The following is a 25,039-nucleotide window of genomic DNA, read 5'->3' on the forward strand; positions in this document are numbered from 1 at the left end:
TTTTGACATGGCATGAAAAAGTTCGAAGTTATGAATTCTTGAAGTTTCCAAGTCAAAACAATCAAATTGTTTTTGAATGCTTTTAGTTCGTAAACAATTTCATAGAAAAAAAAAAAAAACGAAACTTTCGGACAAAGTCTAGATTCGCTCAAACTTTGCGTGTAGCAATGGATAAAAAAATATTTCGGTGATTTGTTTTTTCGATCGTAAATACGATGTGGAATGACCCATAGGCTAATTACCGAGGGTTGGTCTCACGCTATGCGTTGCATACTGCGCTAATCGAATATCTGGCGAACTCGCCCGTTCACTTTAAAATGAAAATATTGACACAAATTGCCTTTATTTTAGTAAAAAAACACTCTTTGGACGATTTTCAGATGTTTTGGACATGTTTTTGACATTGATGGTTTTTTCTTTTAAATCTGCGTTTTTCTTGCAATGTGAGAATAATTCTACAAAATAAATAGTGGCAATCGATTTTTCAAATGTTACCCCTATTTCACATACTTGACAATTATTTAATATGTAGCATATCTCGAGAAATTCTTACAACGCGACAATCAAGACTGCACACTATAGTATACGAAAAAGCGGATAGCGAATTTAATACGTTACTTCAAGTCAAGCGGAATGATAGCTTCCGTAAATAGCTTGAACTTTCGTACATAAAAAAAGCCCTTGTCGCCTAATTATGACCCATTCTGTTAAGGAAGTTCTATCGCAAACTCAACTGATGGTTAAAAAAAGATGAAGATTGAAACATTAAAGACAAATCAGTTAAATTTTTATGATTCGCGGATGCATGTGGGCCAAGATATCATTATACATATTTTGCATTATTTAACAATTTATCGTGTTCAATCACTCAGCACCTAATAATTGACGGTTAGATGTCGACGAAACGATCTTTAATAGCGACAAAAATATCTAACGAATCTTTTCAACGTTTAATATTGTTCAAAGGATTTTTGTGAATCGAAGAATGAATAATCTGGCTATAGAGATTGAGATTTTTGAAGAGAGCATCACCATCGACGTACCGGACGTGGCAACAGAGCGGTATCCGAGTATATAACGTACGATTTGAAGCCGACTAAGGGTGTACGCCTGTGTCCATGGGGGTGGGGTACAAAAATATGAAAGACCAAAAATTCAACGATAAGAAATCCCGAAGGGCAAATTACTGACAGTTAAAAACATAGAGAAACCATAGATACGAAAAGTTGTCTTGTAGATAAATGAAAATTGAGAACGTAAAAAGGTATAAGTTTTAAGCCAACATTGTTTTATGACAATAGGCAACATTACGAAAGGCAGAAATTGAATGGCAAAACTATCGAACAGTCAAAAAGTAGACTTTTCAAATGTCAGACTCGGGCCTTTTTCGAAAACTTACGAATTCAAATTTATCATATAATGTCTTGAATAAATTGAAGGTATGGAGAAGAAGATGCACTGTTTAAATGTTATTAAAGATATGTTGCCTATGCCATTGCGTTCTTTTTTCTCTAATGACACTGACGATTGTCTAATACAATGAGATAATCTTGATAAGACTGTAGTATCAAATTGACGAATTTTAAAAATTCCAAATTTTTAGAAGATTCGGTATTTTGGCCTTTCGGTATTTCGTAATTTCGGAATTTCTGATCTTTCTGCATTTTGCGAAGCGAAATTTTGCTCCATCTGAACTTTGATCGTCGATAAATAATTTTTTTTGGTTTTTCAGCTGTTTAAAGTATTAGCCGCTCTCGATTTTTGATTTCGGAACTTTTATTTTTCTATATCGTCATATTCGGAATTTATTCGGAATGACGACTGTTCTGAAAATGCTTTTTCGTATATAAGTGCATTCGGTAAAATGAACTTCCGGGAAAACAGTTATTCTATAAGGTGATTCATTAGCAATCCCAATTTCGGTACACTGATCATTATTTTCAAATTCGTATCTCGGAAATTTCGGATTTTTGACCAATCGACTTTGTGATCGATCGGGATTTTGACGCTTACCTGTAATGTTTATTCGTTTGAAAAATAAACAAACAATAACGAGATTTTAAAAACTACCCTAATATTTTTAGAAAAAAAAACACTTAAATTAAGGACAGGGTTTCTTTTTTAAAACTAACTTCAAAAAACAGTTTTTTTTTAACGTATTAAATAAAGACGTTACAGCTATATTTTGTATTTGTTTCGTAGCTTCTTTTTTTGCATTGTTGCATTGTTGTGAGCATAAATGGCACATAAACTGTATACATAAACAAAATCATTCATTCATCCATTTGATTATTCGTACCTACAACACGTTAATCGTTTTCAAAAGTGTACAAAGTTTAAATTTTAAAGGGTAAATTATCTTTCCTTTCTTTTTTTTTCACATCAGTCATTTAAAATTGTCTCTTCGTATTTCTTTCCTATTTTATCAATTGCAAAATTGTCTCACTTTTGGTTCTTTTTTAAATCAAGTTTTCTTGATAATATCTTAAATTTTGAAATTAAAGAGAAAACACATCGAATTACGCGAAGATGGACACCACGTGATTCATACTGAGGGTCAAATTTCACGTTGGTATTGTTTTGATTTCAGGCAGGCATATTTGATTCGTTACAGCACGCTAACGAGATGTGAATCTCAATTATTGAGAGTAATCGTCATGGATCAATGGTTGAATTTAATTCCATTCACGGGTAGTTTTAACTATCAAAAGCTTTCGTCACTAATTTCCTAATTTTTAGCCATTGCTGACAATCGACGTGAATCTTGTAAATAACTAAAAGCCTCTGCCATAAATTATTGGTAATTGCCAATTTGATGAATAGCTACTCGCAGTAACTCTAACAAAACTAAATTTCCAAGAAAGACTGTGCTTACGAGGAAAGACCGTTGAATAGTACAACTCAGGGAGCAATCTAGTCTGGCCTATGACGAATCCAATGAAAGTCCAAGCTGTCACACTCGACTTGCTTCGAGTGGAAAAGTTGACTTTCCAGAAAAATAAACAATTCATCTAAGTGATTAAATTGATTGATTCGATTGGTTTATCTGTCTTGTCTTAAAGAACTGACCGAATATTTGTGAAGCCTTTGATTTGTAATACACGATGGATCTGAAAATGATAATAAGCGTCGCGTCAAACACTCTCGTGCAATAACTACAGATACGTCAATTTTATAGCTTCAATTACCCAGATGCTAAGCCAACGACGCGACGAGTGTTTACCTTACTTCAAATTAGATATCAAGACTTGTTTAGCCGGTTATTCGATTCCAACACATGCATATTTTGCTTAATAATATCCGACGGATCTCTCTTCCTTTTGGCGATAAGCAGCTCAATAATAATAACCTGGCTGACATGGTTGGATTTTCACCGTGAAGAGGCCTTCGGTGTAATTATAGGTGATGCAGATGTTACTTGCACATTTCTGGTTCGATATAACGTAAAATATAACGTTAAACGCGGTACAGTTAAGCTTAGGTTACTTGAGGAAACATGGAATGGAAAAATTATTCCCACAATTATTATTTGAAAGTTTTATTAACATTGTGACGTGAAGATATTTTGTGATAATAAAATAAATGACACATTTTTCGCTTTCAACTTTCAGAGCTCCCGCAAAAATTTAACATCGGTAGCTATACGTGGATGTGTGTGAAATCATTTTCTGTTCCATTTTGAAAGAAAATATCCCGAGGCTCGCAATTAGATCCGGTATGTAGAGCTTTCACACCAATTTAACATCGATAACGAAACGAGGATGCATGTGGCAATATATTCTGTTTTATTTTGAAAGAAAATATCCCGAGGCACACAATTAGACTCGGTGTGTAGAATCTTGATTGGGTCAACTGGGCTTTCAATTAAACGCATGTGAATTTGCTATGATATTGAGAATAAATGAATTTAAATCCAGCTTTCACATAGTTTCGTCGAATTGTTGTGAAATCACAGGTCATCGAAATATCTGAAATTTTTACGTATTTGTATAACCATTGTGACACGGTGCAATAGATAACCAAAAAATGGAAGCTGCCGTCTCGATGAGCATGTGACGTCAGCTACACCGCCATCTCTTTACCAATCACCCTGATCTGGTCTACCTAGGACTTGGACAGGACCGTCTGGACCACAAACACTGCTGCACCGTCCACATCAAACAAAACGCGATGGAAAGGCTGGGTACCGAGATATCCCGTCAGCCGTTGGTCTTCATCGGCCATTATCCAAATCTGCCAACCAACACCGTCCACCGATCGTAAAGAGCACAGCAAAGTAGCTGAGCATCACCTCTTTCTGAACTGCGGATGTTCCTGTTATCTTTCATCTTTACCATCCTTTACTATTCCTATCAATAATGTAAGAATTTCAAGCAGTTCTATCAGTCTGCACCGTTAAACCATTTCGCCAGATCGGCGATTAAGACGGCAGGCTTTCCACTTCGACGCTTTCTGCGCCGTCCTCTACACATACCGTGTGTCCATGAACAAAGTGCGCATCTTATGCGCATGCGTCAAATCGTTCGAATTTTAATTGGCTGACAGTTACCACCTGATTGAGCAACCGACGCAACACCAATCGCGACTGTCAGAAAATCTCCCTAGGAGCCCACCGCTACCTGTGGGCAACTACTGTCGATGTTGTTACGAAAAACAGTTCGCCGATTCGAGGTAATCCTAAGTAAAATAAATCAGACACAGGTTAATCGTGTCAATAAAATCGTCGGATTCCTTCAACGGGAAATTTATTACTGTAATCCGGAAATCATTATTAACAAAATACTTTGCCAAACTTCGCGCTTCCCTTGCGAACTCGAAAGAGGTTATGTTCTGACAGTTGCGATTGGTATTGCGTCGGCTGTTCAATCAGGTGGCAACTGTCAGCCAATAAAATTCGAACGACTTAACGCACGCGCACAAGGTGCGCATTTTCCTCACGGACACACAGTATAAGAAGATGTCCTGAGTAATACAATAACGCCCGGCTCAAACTTCCGAACCCAGAAGCATAAAATTTTGGATGTACACTTCTTTCGTGATGTACAAGTATCCACTGAGAAGCGATTTTTGTAAATTCAACTCCCAGGGGGACGAAAAGAGGTGAAACGTGTTTTCACGGATTTCTCGACAAATCTTGGGCCCGTTGCAATATCAACCTGGTGGTTTTCAGTGTAATAGACCTTGATGTGTGTTCACCACTGACAATTGGTGAGGTGCGTGTAGCGCGCAGGGGTGGATCCCCTGGTAGTTAATGAATTTGAGAGGAAGTTTTTGGTTGTGGAGCGTATAATCAATTAAAAATTCTCGGATATCGACCATTCATTTATTAAAATACGGCCGGTATCCTTCATCAACCTTTTTTTGTATGGGTATAGCCGGACAAGCATATAAAATCTGCCCCCAGTATTTTTTAAAAATCCATATAACTAATCAATTTCTGAATAAAAAATAAAAATTTTCATCAAATTTCAGCATATAGACCCAAATAGTTATGATATAATTCAAGAAAACGTGTTTTTCGGTATTTATTTTATCGTAACTATTCTACTGAATATTTTTTGAGAAAGATTTTTTTGGTGAGAATTATCGATAAGAGACGTTAAAAACCAATTACTTTATAAGTTCTCAACCGTCCCTGTTTCAAATTAAAAAAGTTTCTGTCATTTTACTTAAATACGTTCCTTTCGGGTGTAACTCACGAATTTTTCACAGAAAACTTTTATCTTACTCTTCTTTACACGGAAATTTTTTTATTTTGATCCATTTGGTGCAACATGGTAAGAAAAAAAAAAAAATTAATTTTTTAAAATGTTATTTCCGAATATTATTTATTATTTTCGTTCCATAAAATCTAAGCCATCTGTCAAGTTTTGATAAAGTGGTAAAATATAATCTAGTTATAACGTTTTTACCTCATGAGATGCCAATACTTTGAACAGTAGTAATAAAACAAATGATCTTGCAATCTTTGTATTTTTTCAAATGCACTATTTATACAAATAATTTAGCCATATTGTCAATTATATTTACATTATAACCCTAAAGATGGCTGGCCCTGGCCCAGCCGAAACGTCTTTATCTTCTTTTATACTTAGTATCTGAGCCATTTTGATCAATAATCATTAAACGAGTCCAGTCTTCTGTCATGTAGTCTTGCGTTACTGATTCACGTTACCGAATCCTCAGCCACGACATTCAAATATATTTGACCAGAAGGTTTACGTTGTCCAAAATCTCTTACTAGTATTTTCTAGTCAGCGACACACTCTTACAACAGCTTATTTCACGCACTTAGCCGGACGATCTCGGATGTGGAACTACATCACTAGCCACTGTTCATATCAACACGCGTATACAAAACGGTAATAAATTAATCTCAAGTATTTAGGCATTAGCTTGTGCCGCTCGTCATGTAAACTGCGCAATGCCTTATCTGATAAGTGGAATTGTGCTTTCGCTGTCACAATCGTGATTGAAACGCACAGCTCTGTTAATTGTTTCTTGCTTATTTTCTTGTATTGCTGCTGTAAAATTCTATTGTTACGCTTAATAAAGACATTCTTATTTTTTTTTTTTTTTATCTACTAATGAGGAAAGTTATTTATTTTTCATAATAATCATAGACTATTAATTTATTAATGACAATTTTTGCATGTTTCAACGAATCAAATTGCTTGGATATTCTATTTCTTTTTGAATAAATGCGTAAAAGTAAAATTATATCAATTATAGTTTGCTTTTGTAAGCAGAAATTCTTTTTGTTAAATTTAATCATTCATTCGTACATCTATTCACTGTCATTTATACCAGTGAAAAATTTTCTCTTGAGAAATAATAAACGTTTGTAATAAATTAGGTTCTGACGAGTATATTAGGTTTTGCGCGGTTTTTTATTTCTTCACAAGTGAAAAAATATGAATAAGAAATTTTGGATGAACTTAACTTTTGTACGATATCGTAGAATTTTCGCGAAGTGAAACGAAAGTTATTCAAGGTGGTCAAAGATGGTCGTCGATGATTCCCTCGCGCCAACACCAAGTTGCTGAAATTTATCTGATGTTTGCACACCATTCATTCCCAATAATCGCTTGGAGAAGAACAATGTGCGGTTCCAGTTTTTTTCAAAGAATTTGATACGCTTTATTTTTCATAACTGCAATTTTTTATCGTGCAACTAACGTATACGGAGAAATTCAAAAACGCTTCTTCCACCTTTCAGTCCTCGATCCTTGCGTAAGTGGTTCTCGCTGGTGGTACCTCAACGTACGTATCACAGCACGTTCCATACTTATGAAAAAAGAAAGAAAAGAAATGTACTCAATTAATTAGCTTAGCTTAGCGTAATTTGTGAGTCCATTTTCCAAGAAACATCGGTGTCGGACTTACCTCGGGAGCTGTTTTCAGTAGTTTGCAGTGATTTGTGGGTTAGACAGCTCTTGCAAGTTGATGAAAAAGCAGCGTTACACGCATACAGAAACACAAGCACGTTTATTTGCTCGTGAGGATACGCTGGAGGCTTCATAACTCCCTTGCGTCAATTGTTTCACGACCACTCCAGCTGATATCGTCGGTGAGGATTAGGCGGCACGCATCTATCCTTCACCTATTTCTATTCTCTTTCGCTCCTCAAAACTCTAACGGTAACCCCAATTCTCTGCTATTACCCTTCTACGAGCGTTATTGCCGGTATATACCGTGTACTCAGAAACTACGGCCGTAGAACCGAAAATGCTTTAGTTTGCTGTAAACTCACCGCATGAAACCCACCTCTCGGTCCTTCGCCTCATGAACACCAAACCGTTTGGTATACAGTTGACAAACCGTTCCAGAATTGAGTAAACATTTCGAAACCTGATAATTATTGTCTCTGGCCATACGATGTACTTCTAGGCAACGATAAACATGGAGCTCTGACAGTGTTTACTGATTTAGGTTCCGTGCTTCGACAATCGCGCATTGAGATCCTCACCGAATCTGTTCACACTCCACAAAATATTTCACGTGAGTCCACGTGCATGATTATACTCGTGTAGCGGTATAATGCCCATGGGGATAATCGCTTACAGAAAGGGTGTCCCGGATCGATCTCTTCGAATTTGATTTCTTTTGCAATGTGTTATACCGGAGTAAAAACTAAGCGATAAGTATTTTTTTTGATCTGCCATTAAACACTTCAAGGTAAGCCCTCCAAAGTAAGGCATGTCAAGCGGCGATTTGGCAGTTTTGCCTACAGAAACATAATATTTTTGAACCGATCTAACTGGAATGGTTTTCTCATAACGAGAAACGAAAAATATCATTTTCTCAATTAAAAAAGAAAACTGCCAAATCGCCCCTTGATATGCCTTACATTGAAGGATGCCTTCACCCCCTCAAAGTGTTTACTCGTAGATAAAAAAGAATTCGCGTCGCTTAGTTTTTAGTCTACTATAACATATTACAAAAGAAATCAAATCGGAGAGACCGACCTGGGATACCTTTCTTGTTAGAAAAATTGCCTTACCGGCATACTCAAACCAGATGCATAAGACCTCATAAGAATTAATTCGAATTTCGGAGATAATCAACCCCTCAGACAGTTCTCCAGAAAACGTGTTCAGAATTCTGACATTATTATTCACGATTTGTCCGAAAAAGAGCTCTTTGTAATGCCTTAGAGTAAACTCATTTGAATCCAACTTCATATGCATATCGGATTAGTACGTGTTCAAATATGTTTTCTATGGCGATTGGAACCTTCAATTCTGAAACAACAGTGTGAATAAAACTTTTTAGATTGCAAAACAATAATTCCCTGTCTGCTTTGAGTAGTGACATTTGTCAAGCTGATTATTCCAATTTCTGAGAACTCATACATGTATACATATTACATACATATGCATGAAATGACTTTGAAGACCCGATTGTTGACGAATTCAACTTATATGCGTCCAAATTTACTAACAATAAGAACCAATTTCCACCCACTAGTACACTTTAAATTGTAGATAAAATTATCTGGATGAAAATTATATCATATCTCACTATTGAATCATTTTTGTTAAAATCTCCAAGTCTACCAGCAGTTCGAAATTGCCATTGAAACGTAGATATTCAACTTATTCTTCTGCAGAAAATTTTCCCACTTCAGCAGCTTTTCCCAAACACCCTAATGGTTGATATTTTTACCAAAATCGAAAGTCAAAGAGAATCAGTACTTCTGTTAAGTTCCAAATTTCCGGCGAACCGTTTTTATCATCCTTGATGGACATTTTCTCATGCTTTCGTATCCAAATTCAGACTGATATTGACACTCGTAAAAGGAATTAGCTGATGGACTGGTTGGTAGGGCATATGTAGTGAAAGCTTCTTTTATTGCACGTGTTATTCTGAGATATATTAACCATTTCTTTGATAAGTCTGTGGTGGTGATTTGTCTCCGACTAAATTATCCTGCGATTTTCAAAACCGAAAGAGTGCCCCAGAGTCAGGCTGCGATTGGTCAGTGTCGATTTATTTGGATCTCTGGATTTGATGCTATATTTTGTAACGATTTTTCGTCTTATTATTATTAAAAACTCGTAGTGACAAAATTATTCAAGTGATTTATGCGTGAAAAGGTGCACTCCATATACAGGCTTCAAAAAATGCATTTTTTTTTTATTTTACTACCAAGTGGAGAGATGAGTCGTTTATTCAATAATAACGGTTAGAAACGCTTTTAAAAGTTTCGAAACCTGGGTGCTTACAAATGAGTTTATACAATTTGTCGGAGCTGGATTAATGCGAATGAGTTTACACAATTTGTTTCGAATTTTCTAAGTTCTGATTCCCTGATTCGTTAATTTACGAACATCCTGCAGATGAGATAATATCTGGCAAAATAATACCGCGCTAAAGGAACTACCAACCTAAACAGTAAAATAATATCAAACATGACTAAATAGTCGAAACGTCGTACGTGACTTCCAACGCGGTTTTTTTTCCTTTATTATACACGGGTTTTAACTCAAACTCTTACAGCCTCTACAGTTTCAAATAATTTTCCAAATTCTTTCTTCAATCATCGCCATAAAGTGAATACACGTCAAGTCCTCACACCTACAACCATTTCCTAACAATTTCGAGCACCAACCAACAAAATATCTAACAATAAGCCTAACTAACTATGAAGTCAACTAATTATCGATCTATCTAATGAACAGCTATATTTCGAACTCTAAAAAATTCAACAAACAAACCAATAGTCAATATCAACATCGGTACTATAACGAGTCAAATTTTTAAACTGCTACGAATAATACTACTTGGAACCTTTCAACCATAAATTTCCTATATTCAACTTGTCAATATGTAGTTAGGTTTTCCAAAATTTGACTCAACAATTACTACCTAATCAAATACCCTCATTTCAATCAAGTCTTGTGCTGGAGAATACAGAAGAAATATCATCTCAATGAATACTACGAATGAAACAGAATTTTTAAAAGAGTGTGTTAAAAGGCAACACGCAATTGTCGAAATTTATACGAAAGATTTTGAAACTCGCACTGAAATGAAGTTGTTATTAGCATCGCATGGTATGACTTAATCTAATAACAATATTTATAGAAAAATTTAGAATAATCTGTGCAATCAATTACGATCATAACCTGACAATTTGAAGTATAAGTCAATTTGACTCAAGTTAAATTCACAAAGATATGGAAGATGATGAATGTACACTCCGCTTTTAAACAAGAAAACGATTTTCCCTACGTGTAGACAAGATCGAAACTATATTCCATTATTGGTCTTATCACACGTCAAGTGAAACAGTGTTTTTAAAGTCACGCATGAATTTAAACTTTGTAGATACGAAGGGTTGGAAGTTATCACCCACATAGTTTCTGGAAACGTCGCTTACGCAAAAAGAGCCGTAAAATTTTCGCCAAAGTTTTCAACACATTATACGGCAGTATATTCGGTTCTACCCTATCTATTCTATGCTCAAGTCTTACACGGCACGAAGCGGTCTTATATTTGAGCTGATGCTTCTAAAAACTTTCTTATAACACCAGTTGATTATTAGTGACTGTGAAGTGATAGCACATAATTGAAAACTTTTGATGTGTGTATGAATTCAATATTTTCAATAATAATTTAGTCAACTTTCAAATAAAACCAGATGAAATAATTCTCAAACTTTGATCCAACATACAAATATTTCACATGATTTCAAGTTCTTTTGAATCGTTCGTAAAATTGTTCGAGTATCTACAGATTTTAGAATATATCTTTCACTTCCTAAGATCTGAAGCATTTTATGAGTAAACCAAAAGTGTCAGAAGATGTGATATTTTGAAAGATTGACACGACTCGGGATTTTCAAAGCTGACAAAGAATTATTGCAAATTTAGGCAGATTTGAAGAAATTTTATTTCAAGCGCCTTTCAAAGATTCGTTCATGGGATTCCACAAAATTTGTTGCACGAATTCATCGCTCACTTGATATTTCCTATATTTGAATATAGTTTACTAAATTTCTGAAAACTCTGAGAAGGTTTCTTGACATTTTGGGAAAAAAAAAATTCCTACCGATTATTCCTTCGGTTTTGAGTATGCCATGTGATTTTAAAAGGTGTAATAATTTCTGGAATTTTTAAACTGTCCTGAGATTTGAAATTATTCCACTCACTGTCGGTACAAAAGAGTTCATGATACTTTGAATGCGAATTCGTCATATGGAAATGTTTTCCAAAGCTTTCAACCAAAATTATAGGAATAACTTTGTTTGACATAATATGGTTGGAATGAAATTCGAATAGTCGATTTACAAGTGATTTGTAAACCTGCAGCGTGTCGATGATTTGAAGGAACCTTGCATAATTCGAGATTAGAACTGTATTTTAGGGTTACAAGGCCACTCGACAATTCTCGTACAATCTGTAATGAACGCGTTCGTTGTAGGAGCGCACAGACTCCGCCAGCATTTCTGCTTGCGGTTAGACTTTGAAGAATACATACGCGAGCCGGCACGGCACTCGACGAGACGTCAAGCAAAGGAGAAAAACGGGGCAAAATGCTAGCGGTGAAACGCTAACGCCGAATTTATGGCTTTCGTTTCTTGGTTGGTGGAACTCGCGTTACCAGACTGCTTGACGAGGGAATAAGTATTTTTATTTTTGCATTTTCACTGTAACTCATTGTTACCCAAGTCACGTATTGAATCGTTATATGAACGCACTTTTTTAACCTCCATTCTCGACAAACGATTCTGAACAAAGATTTCACGTAACTGGTACCCTTTCTTGTTATACCACAAGTAGAATGTGAAAATTACAGTCCTTTTTAGGACACGTTGTAGGGTAAATTACATTTTGTTTAATTCAATATGGGTCTTGTTAAGGTCATGAAGTACTCCTACTTTTACCGACCGAGCAAATTCACCCTTTTTCTTCTCATATTGAATAAACAAACGAGCAAAAAGGGTTCAAATTTCGAAGGTGCATCGCTACTTCTTCAAGGAGTTCCGAAAATGTACTCATATCTCAAAAATCGTTAAAAAAATTTGTAAGTTTTTTGACATGTGTTACTATTCCCTCATCTCCCGTATATCAGGGGCCAAAAAGTGCATAGCTGAGATACGTTGCGTAATTCCGGAAAGAATGAGGAGTAAAATGAGACATCGTGAAATGTTTTTAGGCAATATTGCGGTCGCTAGACGAGAAATAGGAATGCACAATAATTTCAGAAATGAAAGATGCCCTCGTGATCAGCTGGGCACACGGCCGAGCGTTCCTTGGTTGACGTGGTCGCCGCAGCACGAAGTGGCGCTTGTGGTCAATGGAGCTTGCGTTCTTCTCTAGCGACCTCAATATTGCATGAAAAGTTTCACGATGGCTCGTTTTACTCCTCTTTCTTTCCGGAATTGCGTAAAGTATCTTAGCTATGCATTTTTTGACCGGTAAAATGAGGGAAATGAAGAGATAGTAAAACGTGTCAAAAAACTACGCAATTTTTGACGATTTTTAGGATATGAGTAACTTTCCTGGATTCCGCTACAGAAGAGCGATGCACTGTCGAAATCTGAACCCTGTCCGTTCGTTAATTTATTTAATATAGGAAGAAACAAGGTGAGCTTGCTCGGTCAGTAGAGCTAAGAGTACTACATGACTGTGAGTGAATAAAGTGAACGATGAGTCTGCGTATGACTTGAAATGAATTACGGTCTATATTGACGGCCACGTGGAAAAAGTTGCTCTCTGGTTTGGATTGGAAAACCGGCTATCTCGGGTTTCCATCGAAAATTTAGTTGGCAGCACTGTCAGACTCCATATAAAACTCATCGTTGCGATCCGGAATTCACGCAAGCTCCATTTTGGGGATATTATATTAATTTCTACACATACGGGCGAGGTGGCAAAATGTGCCCATTAAGGTGAAAAGGTTTCGAATGGAGACTCGAATTGGTGGATAGAGTAGGTTTTCTTCGCAGGAACACCATATTATCAACAACACAGACAACAAACGTTTTTTCCAATTAAATATTTACGGGACGGGCGGGCAAAATAGGCCTTATGCGATCCAAGTTATTTTTGAAAAAGTGTTTAAAAACTGTTCTCAGGTCAAGACTAAATAAATTTGTAGGAGCGAGACCGGCAAGGACTCGTTCGGGTGTGGAGCCCATGTCTATGACTCGTGTGCGTAATTCAGAGTGCTTGACTCACGCCGGAGACTGCGTACGTCTATCACGACGACCGGCTCACTTCTGATCTACTGAGTCTCATGAGCTCACTCTTATCTATCGTACGACTGACCTGCCATCTGGACTAACCTCTTACGTAACATTACAAGGTATTTACTCCCACAAATTGTTACCTCGAAATTTTTGGAAGATCATGTTCTCGGTAAGGGACCCATTCTTCCCGACCCCCCCTTTATTTACATTAATTCATTATGATGAAACATTAGTTGAATGTTTATACTTTTTTTTAGCGAGTTCATAATATAATTTTCTGCAACTGAGAGCTATCGAAACCTTTCAGTATCATTAAATTCCAGAACCGGCAATTTTTTAAACCTTCAGTACCGATCATTGACTCGTATTGGTTTTCGGTTACATCGTTTTTTTTTTAATTCGAAATCAATTGAATAGTTGACAATATCGTGTTCATATGAAGAATACCTACTCTTTCCATCGATTCAAGTCTCCATTCGAAATCTTTTCTCCTTAAAGTGTATATTTTGCCACCTTACTCCTGTTTCTAAGAATATATTGAAGAGGGGGTAAGGGTTTCATCGTAAAGAAAACACTTTTTTTGTGCATTTTTTTTTTAAAGTATGGATCGAGCAAATTTATTCAAACCTTTTGTACATTATTAAGTACACTTTTAACAATATTCTGTAATTTTTTGATGCGGAAATATTGCAAAACAAGCCGGTGACAGAACTTGCCCCAGAACGTCTTAGAAAAAAAGCAATTTGCGGTGTTCACTATATCTCTGTTGGAAATTATCTAAAATCAAAAATCATTAAAATTTAGTCAAAGTATCATCGAATCCTCCCCCCAACGTTCTATGATTATTTTCTTTTTTTCATTTACAAATTTTTGGTGGCCATCTAAAGTGTAAACTGCTATTTTCCATGAAAAATTCCGCCATTTTGTGGGTGGGAAACCCTCTTAATGTAAAAAAAAAGTTTTAACTAAGCATTGGGGGGGAGGTATTTTATATGTAAAAAATGTGTACCAAGTTTGAAACGAATCGGTCAAGTAGTTTCTAAATGGCAGTGAACACGGACTTTGAAAAAGTAGTTTTGAGAAAAAATAACAAGCGCACGATCGAACGTACAACGACAAACTGACGCTCGTTTCTCGTTTTAAAATATTGTACAGTGTATAGTATATACATACAAATATAAATTATGTTTTTATGGCTTTACTTACCTGTCTTTACTAAATAAAATATTCTCGAAACAGGATAATGGACCAGAACGATAGAAGTGAATAAGCTGTATACCTGCTGTCAGAGCTATAGTGTTAAAGGACAGGAGACTAACTAGACAATAACTTCAAGAGTTTTGCTAAGATCGACTTAAAATTTTGGCAGTATATTCTTGAAATGTTTAATAATAAGATAAGACAAAAGAAAATTCGATTTTTCGAAAATGCAAACCCTTACCCCCCCTAATATGATATCCCCAAAATGGAGCGTGTATAAATTTTGGAGCTCAACGGCGAGTTTTGTATGGAGTCTGACTGTGCTGCCAACTAAATTTGCGATGGAAAAATTTCTCGAGCGAGACAGCCGGTTCTTCAAGCGAAACCTGAGATAGATTGTTCAATTGAAACCCGAGATAGCCGCTTTTTCCACGCGGCTGTCGATATCTGTGTTTCCCAAATCAAGTCCCATTTTTGCACTAAAACCTTGAGAAATTCTTGATGACTATAAAGTAAACGAAACTATAACTGCTTTTACCGTTTTCAGCTAAATGTGTACCAACTGTTGGCGTGATAAACAAGTAGTCCCGGCTATTTATTAAAATTGAAAAATTGGGGTATATATATATATTACCAATATATATATATATATATTGGTAATAGATTACAAATGCAAAGGTGTATACTGATACGAAGAATATCTGAAATACAGGACCGAACAGCAGTAGAGGGGAGAAAAAAAAACTAAAACGTACAACATAGTGTCTGAAAATAATTAATTGTTTTCCATCAATAAATAATTAACACGGGCAAGTAACAGTATTGATACTCAAAATTAGGTTTATCTTTAACTCCCTGCGCTGCAACTATTACCAACGTCCAATTACTGCAAGCCACCTTCATCATACGCTGTAACTATAGTTCTAAGATCCAAATCGATCTAAATTTCACGTTTAAATATCATACGTTTAATATTTGCCTGCATATAAAACGCATGATCAGAATTTGCAAGACTCGGAGTAATGAATACCCACGATAGATCCTAATAGAAAACAAACAATAAATATAACTGAAAATTAAACGTGAGAAAGGGAAGCATAAGCAGTTCGCAATCAAGAACCCCTTATTATCAGAACAGAGGATTTCTACCAGAATTTCATAGCTTGATCCTTCTTGACCAATCGTCTCGCGTTGACATATCCAAGACTCTCATTCACCAATCGCAATCCTTTTAACTACTCCTGCATTACATTCTTCATTCGAATCCCAACTCAGAGCAGAGAAGACAGAATCATTTTAGACATTGAAGGGGTCGTGCAATCGGAAAAAAAAAAATTTTAATCTATCAGCATTGATTTTAAACTATTTCTATTGACTGTTGATCGTTAAGAAATAAACCTAGAGTAGAGTCAGGCTGCAGTGATATCTTTATGGCCAGTAAGACTGTTATCTTTTTGTGCTTGGTTACTTTTTCCTGTCAGGGTTTCAGTGCGCGCGTGGCGATATGTGCGATAATGTAAAAGGGTGTAGGTGTATTTCCTAAATCCAGCCATCCAAATAATTTAGCCTGCACCAATAAAATTTCTAGTGTACTCAGAGATCACCTACGACTGAAAATGTTACTCATGTTTCCAAATGATTTTCCTTTTACTATGTAACGTCCTGGACGACTTTCAGTGATTTTCGAGTTAGACAGAATCATCACAGAAAGTCACTGGAAATCATCTTTGACGCTCGAAAATCATTTAAAATCAATAAAACCACAGAATAAGTCAAAATTCAATAGGAAACGCTTGACGTCGATGTTGATGAAAACTATTTAGGGCTTATCGCAACGCATACAGCTATTATTATAATTTCGAACGCTTACTATTTGATTTCTTAGCGCTATCACGTGATTTCAAGTGATAAAAAATGATTCCAAAACGCATTTCAGTCACCCGAGTACCCAAAATTCACAGTTTTACTTCCATAAATTTATGACTTTCATGAGTGAATGTCCCACCCACGTTAAAAGTCCGCCATCCGTTCAATGATGTTCATGAAACACCATAGAATTTAGGAAAACACTGCAGTCTTCAGCGCCGATTCATGATTCTACCATGGACTTTTCGCCAATTTTTCTCACCTCAGGTCACACAGTCACACCACCGATAACTCCCTCTTGTTTCGCTTTTCACGAAGCGATTTCTCTTCGAGGTGATAACCGAGCGCGAAAATCTCTCGAGGTTCATAAAGGACCGTCCCTTAGCCACCCTTTCAAGGGTAGCTGAGGTGTGTCCTATCCACCGGTAACTGCGGGGAGATTTTAATCATCCCACGTTCTTTCCCTTGAGCTTATCCCAAAAAAAGCATACCTTGAGTTTCGCGCCCCGCAGTTCGTACGCCGTGCGTAATTCAAACCGGTATACCTCCGCCCCGGAATATTAGGTTTGAGGTATTAAGTTTTAGGTTTCTACAGCATTATTAGTGATTACAAGCGGGGCTTTTGTATACATAATAGATGCATGTATACATAATAAACGTAGGTAGAGGCCCCTAGGTGGCAATGAGGAATTCCTAGTCCGGACTTCGTGTGTGTGAAGATCCCAGTCCCACAAGCTCTGAATCGATATCACGTGGGCGCGAATTATGAGCCCCTCAATTACGAAAGCACTCGACAGCCTGACCCAGTTATTTGATGAAACTTTAGCCAATTATCATATCCATTGCACAAATTAAATCAGCTTAGTTGACATTTCATTCAACATTTAGGTAAATGATACTTACGCATTTTTTTTCAATTTCTCTAAAGTATACCCGACACGCCTGATACTCTAAAAAATTACTAACGATCGCTTTCCAGAAAGCCGAATCTGCACTGGAAGGAATAATAATTTTAACGGATTTACGACGTTTTTCAGAACTGTGTGGAAAGTTGATATTCTTTCGCAAAATTTCGGGCTCGGGATATCTCGAATATAGCACGAAATGTGATTTGAATACGTATAGAAATAAAGTGTGTTTACATAAAGCATGCAAATTTGTCCTTTATATTTGTGACTGTAAGGAAATCTTATTTCTGAGTGAAAGAAAATCTGAATTCTGAATGAAGAATTTCGGCTGACAAAATTAGAATTGATAGATTTCAGGCACGCGATTTTCAAATTGAAATTACCGAACTCAGCCATCACGACTTTCTACAGTCGTTTCAAAAAGGATGCTATCTTTATTGCACCTTGGGACTCGTCATTTAGATAATTATATATTGATCCATTTCCAACTTTCCATAAAATGAGATGGAAAATGGACATGCAGAGAATCTTCACGAGTCCAGCTTGTAAGGCTAATGAGTTTTCCCATCGCAGAATCTGAATTTTTATTATCGGGGGTAACATACATGTAATAACCTAATCCTCGCAGGAATCGCTCTTTATTATCCGATGAGCAAGGTTAAGCAGTGACGACTTTCCTCGATAATTGGATACCCGATTAGAATCAAAGGTATTGTGAACTGCTACCCATGCCAAACAGTACAGGGTCCGCACCTTTGTTTGCTCAATTTCCGTTTTATGACGTACCTATACTAGTTAAGTACAAGTATACACACATAAATTAATACGCATACACATATGACACATGTTCCGCCATACTTGTTATTTCATTTTTTTTTTCTCTTCTTTCTCACAACGTTTCACTACCAGTTAAAGTCAAAAAGTTAAAAAGTTGGCTGAAACTTCAACTCGTACGCCGCCTATTTGAACAACAAATTTCATGGTGAGAGGAAGAAAAAGAAGGCGTAAACCTGCACCTGCTCAATGCAACTTCCCCTGTCCAACTTTTCTTCAACCGTCAAACACGCAACAGAAACGTACGAAGCTCTCGTCTCAAACTTTTCTAAAGTCTAGACATTTTCCAGACCGCGTTGACCTCGTAGATACGTCGCGCGACATCGTTTTACATATGAAATTTTGCCAAACACTTTTATCACCCTGCAATATGGCTCACTTTGTCCAATAAAACCCCAGCATAGTTCGGTGCCGCGTTGCTCAACCAAAGTAAGTACAGAATCGGTCAAATGTCAAAGAAAGCTAATTTATTCATGGTATTTCAAAAATAAAACCATACTGCAAAAAAAAAAAAAAATAACAAAACTGTTAAACAATATCATTCAAAGACGTCAATTCTCTGGTGCTTGGAACCTTGGACTGGTTCTATTAAAAATTACTATGTATTGAATTTTTCTTTTATCGTTAGGTGAAGAACTTTTGCAAATAAAAATTTTGAGAACTATAACAGGCCTTCCATTCATTGTTAGAAAAACCCGCAATACCCAATCAGTGGCAGTATTATTGACCAAGGCGTATGCATTTTGATGTATGGAATTGATAAAAGTCACTCTACGATGATCTACAAATAATTCAGATAGCAATTGAGTAAATTGTTCACTAAAAACAGATAAGTAAAACCTCATCCGAAACTCATGATAGTTTGACCAATCTAGGACGCAGTATGCATGCGATATAGTTGAATATGTTTCTATATTTATATTGACAATTGGAAGCAGTGGCCACAATCCACTTAGGTGAAAATTGTCTGGTGCTATTCGCGCTAGCACAGTGTGAGGATTCTGCTCGTATCTGGTCTGAGGAGGAAGATGGTGACGACGAAGTGAGGAGGTGAGGCGATGCTGGGTGGTAGCTACGTGCGGTGAATCTAGAGTCCTCGAGTACCGAGTCCTGGGAAATCCTGGAAAATCCGTGGATAGAAGTACATGGATAGAATCGAACTGTGTACAGAGCTAACGGAACTACTATAAACCAACCAAAAAGATCTGAATAGACCCGTGGGAGTCTAGATGGTGAAAGCAATCAATTCGAATGTCTGTCTTTGATGATATCTGCAGCCCGCAGCCCCCATTGAACCGCGAACAGGAAACCTAAATAACGTTCTTCAACAGCATGTATCGGCTCATGACTTAAATTCTGCCAGTCTTCATTTGTTTATCAACTTTAATGAATGGAATATTGCGAAGACTTCATCAAGCTGGTGCCTACTTCTGAACATCACTAGTTATTGAGAAGTACTTACATTGACCCTTTGATGCATAGATTTTTTTTTTACATGCAATTGACTTGAAGTTTCGCTTTTGGGGTCGCTGATTACGAATCTGAACTTGAAATTTGAAAATTTTAAATGGCGGGTCCAATATGGCGGACGTAAATTCAAAAAGTTGTTTGATTTTGATGAAACTTTATGTTACATGGTTTCTGGAGTCACTGATTACGAATCTGAAGTCAAAATTCGAAATTTCGAAATTCAAAAACACGTAGAAAAGTGTCGAAAACATTCCGTCAAATTTTTTGGTGTGTATGAAGTTTGTGTAAAAATAGGCATTCAGATTTTCATGGTAGATTATCAAAAAATTCTTCTTTTCGTGGAAAAGTACGAATTTCGACTATTTGTTTACATGTGCTACTTTTGCAACAAATAAGTAAATAATTTTTTTTTTTCTCACACTCAGAAATATCTCAGGGATCATGTGAAACAAAAAATCTCGGGAGCTGTGATCAAAAAAGTAGTGTAATTAATTAAAAGCTGCAAACAAAAAATTGGGATTCTGAGTATACCTGCGTAAATTAAAGAGTTAACAATTTATCACAATTTATTTCACTTCAGTATTTTAGGAAATTGAGGCCAAATAGAATGAATTTAAAGCGTCACTTTCTGTGAATTCAATTTTTTAGAAATCAGCAACCAATCAAAAAACTCGTATATTTTTTCGTCATTAAAAGCAAAAAAAAAATCAAATTTTAGGTTACGCTTCTTTCATAAATAATTTCGTCTTCGCGTCGACACTTTCTTTACTTGAAGGAGGTTGAAAAACTGAAAGAAATTAATTTTAAGAAAGAACAATCTTTCTCACTTTCCTGCGCGTTTTTCTACGGCTTTCTATTTTCAGCCGAATTTTTAATTCTGCTCCGATATACCTGTTCTCCCGCGCTTCCCCGTACATGCCTCTGTTTTAATGTGAAAACATATATTTAGAGATGATTGAATGGCAAAAAACACCCAGTATTTCAAGGGTTATACTTTTTTCTCTTTATTGGCAAGTCTACGACGTAGTAAAATTCTCATAGATATAGAAACGTAAATATTGTATAAGCCAGAAAATTTAGGTTCCACTCCGAAGCTACGTCCCATAAATTTTTACAGCGTGAGCGCTATTGTAATGACTTGAGGGTCCGGTCGTTTATTCCCAACCGAGAAGGAACAGAGCCCGTCTATCTAGGTTCAACTTCACTTATCCGTTTAAGAAAAACCGGGATAAGGATTCGTGATTGACATATTTAAAGTGAACATGGCTGTCGGAGATAAAATAGCACTTGGTGATCTAGTGCTCATTACCGTATGCGTGGTGTCGAGTAATTAAAAAGTCGCGACGGAAAGTGAATACGTTGAGGAGGGTGAACGAAGTGCGTTGTTCGAAAGGTAAATGGAACGTAACGTCGGATGAGCAAAGCGAAGCGTGAGTGAGCGCAGAAAGCAAAGCGCAATATCAGAGTTTTTCGAATAAAAGGAGACAGTCGGGTTCGCACAGGATGCGCGAGGGATTGTTTAGTATGAAGAAATGAAGAGGCTTTTAGATGGGAGGGATAAAAGGCAATGTATGAATAATAGAGGAATGCGAAATGGTGATGAGCACGTAACACTCTTAATATTGCATTATCGGTATTGTTTCAGGGCTTCTCGATAAGAGGGGAAATACGTACAGCGGTATCAAAAAATCAAACTTTTTTTTCTTTACGACAAACTTTGGCGACACATTTTAAGAATACTTTTAAACAGAAATGCATTCTCAAAATTACATCTTTCAAGTTCATGGGAAACGTAAATTCAAAATGAGTTAAAATTTCAATTTTTTTTCTCCTAATGTGTCCCATATTCTCAAATTTCAACTTTTGAAATATTTTTTAGATATAAATTCAGCATTTAAATGTCGCAATACCAAAACTTCTAAGCTTATAGTTTTCAGGCCAATATTGAAGTCGTTGGATTGCCCATATAAACGGACAATTGACGTCAAAACCTTCCTGAAAAACTACGCCATAACGTTGCCATTTTGCAATATTTTTGAACAAATATACTTGTATGAACAGTTTAATTATGTGATAAATTGTTCCTGAAGTTTCATAAATGTGACATGTTTCGTTCCTTCCAAAAAAAAAGGAAAACGATCGAAACTGGCTAAATCACTGGAATAACATAGTTAATTGAAGATTGCGTTTACCAGCGTGATGACCTGGACTAGCAGTCAGCACTTTATATTTTCATTTTTCCAACATCTGCTTGGAAAGTTCGATTTTAGCCTGTGAAGTATGCCCAACTTGCCTAATTTCTGAACGGTGCGATAAAACAACGTTGACGCACGCGCCCAATTAAAATTCTCGATTATAGACACGCTGTTTTTTTATTTTTATTTTCGGCACACGTGCATTTTACTAGTCAATTTTACGCACTGCGTTTAATGAGCCTAAGTCACTCAATCTTTAATTTAACGCGCAGTTAATGGCAGCTTTGATGCTTCTCAAATCAACATTTTTTCAACATGTGTTGTAAAAACAATCCCTTACCGATCGAGCAAACTCACTCGTTTTTTTTCCCTATAGTAAACAAATAAACAAACGGGAAGGGTTTATACTCGACCATGCATCCATCTGATTGTGAGAGCATCTTTTACGAAATTATTTTAATACCTCGTTCTCGTCTAGCAGCCTCAATTCGTACGAAAACAGTCTCACGATAGCTCATTTTACTCCTCATTCTTTCTGAAATTGCGCAAAATATTTCAGCCACGCACTTTTCGGCCCCTGAAATGTGGGATAATGTGGGAATAGTAACACGTGTTAAAAAACCACACATTTTTTTGACGATTTTCGCGATACGAGTAACTTTCCTGAATTCCTCAAAAAAAAGCGATGCATCGTCGAAATTTGAACCCTTCACATTTGTTTGTTTATTTGATACAGGAAGAAAAAGGGTGAGCTTACTCGGTCGGTAAGGGTAGGATTACTACACGACCTTAACAATTGTACTCTTGCGATTACAGGACTTGGTTTTGCGGCTTACGCTGCTACTTCGAACCTATCAAAAATCACCTGCCCTCCGCACTTGTAATACAGTATTCTATTTCAACATGTATTCTGCAAATGGTGATGCAATATTCATAATTTTCCGCAGGTACTCAAACCAGAGACCAGTCAGAATTGGGGCAAATGTTTGGTGTGCGAGCTGATCGTCTTCGAATCCAGAATTAATTTGGGGAATGGATGGCGAGGTGAGTAAGTCTCTACGGTGATTCTGAATAAAAAATTTCACACTCTTGTAATTTTGATCATGGCTACGGAACTCCTATTTCACCTCCAGATTAATCTTAACTACGTGACAGTTCCCCCCCCCGCAGTAATGAACTTCCGCCGAAGTATGTATTAGTAGGGTGATCCTGAAAAAGGTTATTTTTGGACTTCGACTGGTTCACCCCCTAAATTGGCTCCAAATAATTAATACATAATTGCCTTTTTCTCGGATATTTATCTCAACTCTAACCCGTAGCCGCAAGAGGATAGATTTCCTCATTCGACCCCTTCAAGAGCACACCAAATCTAACCAACGGATTTTGATCAAATTTGGTACAGGAGGTTTCTTGGGTCGCTGACTACGCATTTGAATTCGAAATTTGAAAATTAAAAATGGTGAATCCAATATGGTGGACCATAATCCAAAAAGACACTCGATTTTGGCGAAATTTGGTACTCAACGACGAGGATTTTTGAGGCCGCTAATTACGAATCTGAACTCAAAACTTTTTATTGGATCCACTATTTTTAATTTCGTAATTTCAAGTTCAGATTCGTAATCTGCAACCTCGTAAGCCCTCGAGTACGGAGGTTTGTCGAAATCGAATGACTTTTTGGATTTTGGTTCGCCATATTGAATCCCCCGTTTTGAATTCTTGAATGTTAAGTTTAGATTCGTAATCAGCACCCCCCCAGGAACCCCCCTATACCAAATTTTGCCGTATTCCGTTCGGTGGATTTCATGTGTTCCTGAAAGAATTAAATGGAGAAAACCACCCTCTTACGGGCACGGGTTAGATTTGAGATAAAAATTTGAAAAAATCAATGAATTGTTTTTGAATTATTCGGTATTGATTTGGTGGTTGAGCTAAGCGAAATTATAAAATCACCTTATCAAGGACCACCCGGATGTATTAGCTGCTATTATACGATAAAGGGTTTCACGCTCATCCAAACGAATTCTTACCCACCGCTTCAGCTACCCCGTGATGATTTCTTCAAACTTAATAATATCAGTTGTGTATCCCAAGTTTCTATATCGCAGGAGTGACTTTGTGGGTTGAAACTTCGCATGTGTAAACTAACCCTCAGCGTAATGTAACGATATTACATGCGAGTCACATAGAATATAAAGTAATTCGTATGTACGCGCCTTAAGCACATACAACGTTTCAAAATAAAGGGCAAACGCTTAACTCTAGGTGTCACGTCGGTCAAGATCACCTATCCGGTGAAATAAGTGTAACTCTCTCTCTCTGCGAGCCGGGGTCGAAGCGAACGGTCGATATAAAGTCTAGTCCTGTCATATTCACATTCTTATAATTTCGTTAACATTTGGGAAAACAAAACAAGCCAAAAAAAAAAAAAAAATATTTGAGACGACGATTCATACAAGAAGTGTAACCCAACGCAATCCCAATCTTTCGGAGCCTGTGAGCCTAAAGAACAAATCCAAATATCTGATCGACGAACGACCACGCAGTATAATCGGTGAAGACCGATTCTATAAAAGGAATATCAAAGAACTTCAACATCCATGATCATCTACGGAGCCGTTAGGCCACCTCTCTTCATCAGAGATATTCCGAGCTAAGTCATCTTTTCATTACTGATTTGTAGGTGGATTGTGCCACAAATCTGTAATAGCCTTCTTAAGTCAGTATTTTATATCTTCGTCTGTTAACTTTATTGTAATCTCACCATAATTTAGAGTCCTTTGTCAGTAGATTCATTCTTTCACTAGAATCATTTTTAAATTTGAACCATAAAGGAAAAGAGAGCCAGTCTTTCGTTAATATGGTAC

The 25,039-nt window shown here is 36.7% G+C and overlaps 1 protein-coding gene across 5 annotated transcripts in view; it reads left to right on the forward strand.

Moving 5' to 3' along the window:
• The window catches only part of LOC124212453 (zwei Ig domain protein zig-8), a 508,955-nt gene that overhangs the window by 298,843 nt on the left and 185,073 nt on the right, over positions 1 to 25,039 (forward strand). For 4 of the 5 annotated variants that reach the window (XM_046612492.2, XM_046612494.2, XM_046612493.2 and 1 more), the window contains one exon: positions 23,120 to 23,216. The exons of the other annotated variant lie outside the window; for it this stretch is intronic. The gene's annotated coding sequence lies outside the window, so the exon portion shown is untranslated. The remainder of the gene's footprint in view (positions 1 to 23,119; positions 23,217 to 25,039) is intronic. 5 annotated transcript variants of the gene reach the window in all.

This window comes from Neodiprion pinetum, chromosome 2 (genome assembly GCF_021155775.2).
Source record: "Neodiprion pinetum isolate iyNeoPine1 chromosome 2, iyNeoPine1.2, whole genome shotgun sequence".
Classification (NCBI taxonomy): Eukaryota; Metazoa; Arthropoda; class Insecta; order Hymenoptera; family Diprionidae; genus Neodiprion; species Neodiprion pinetum.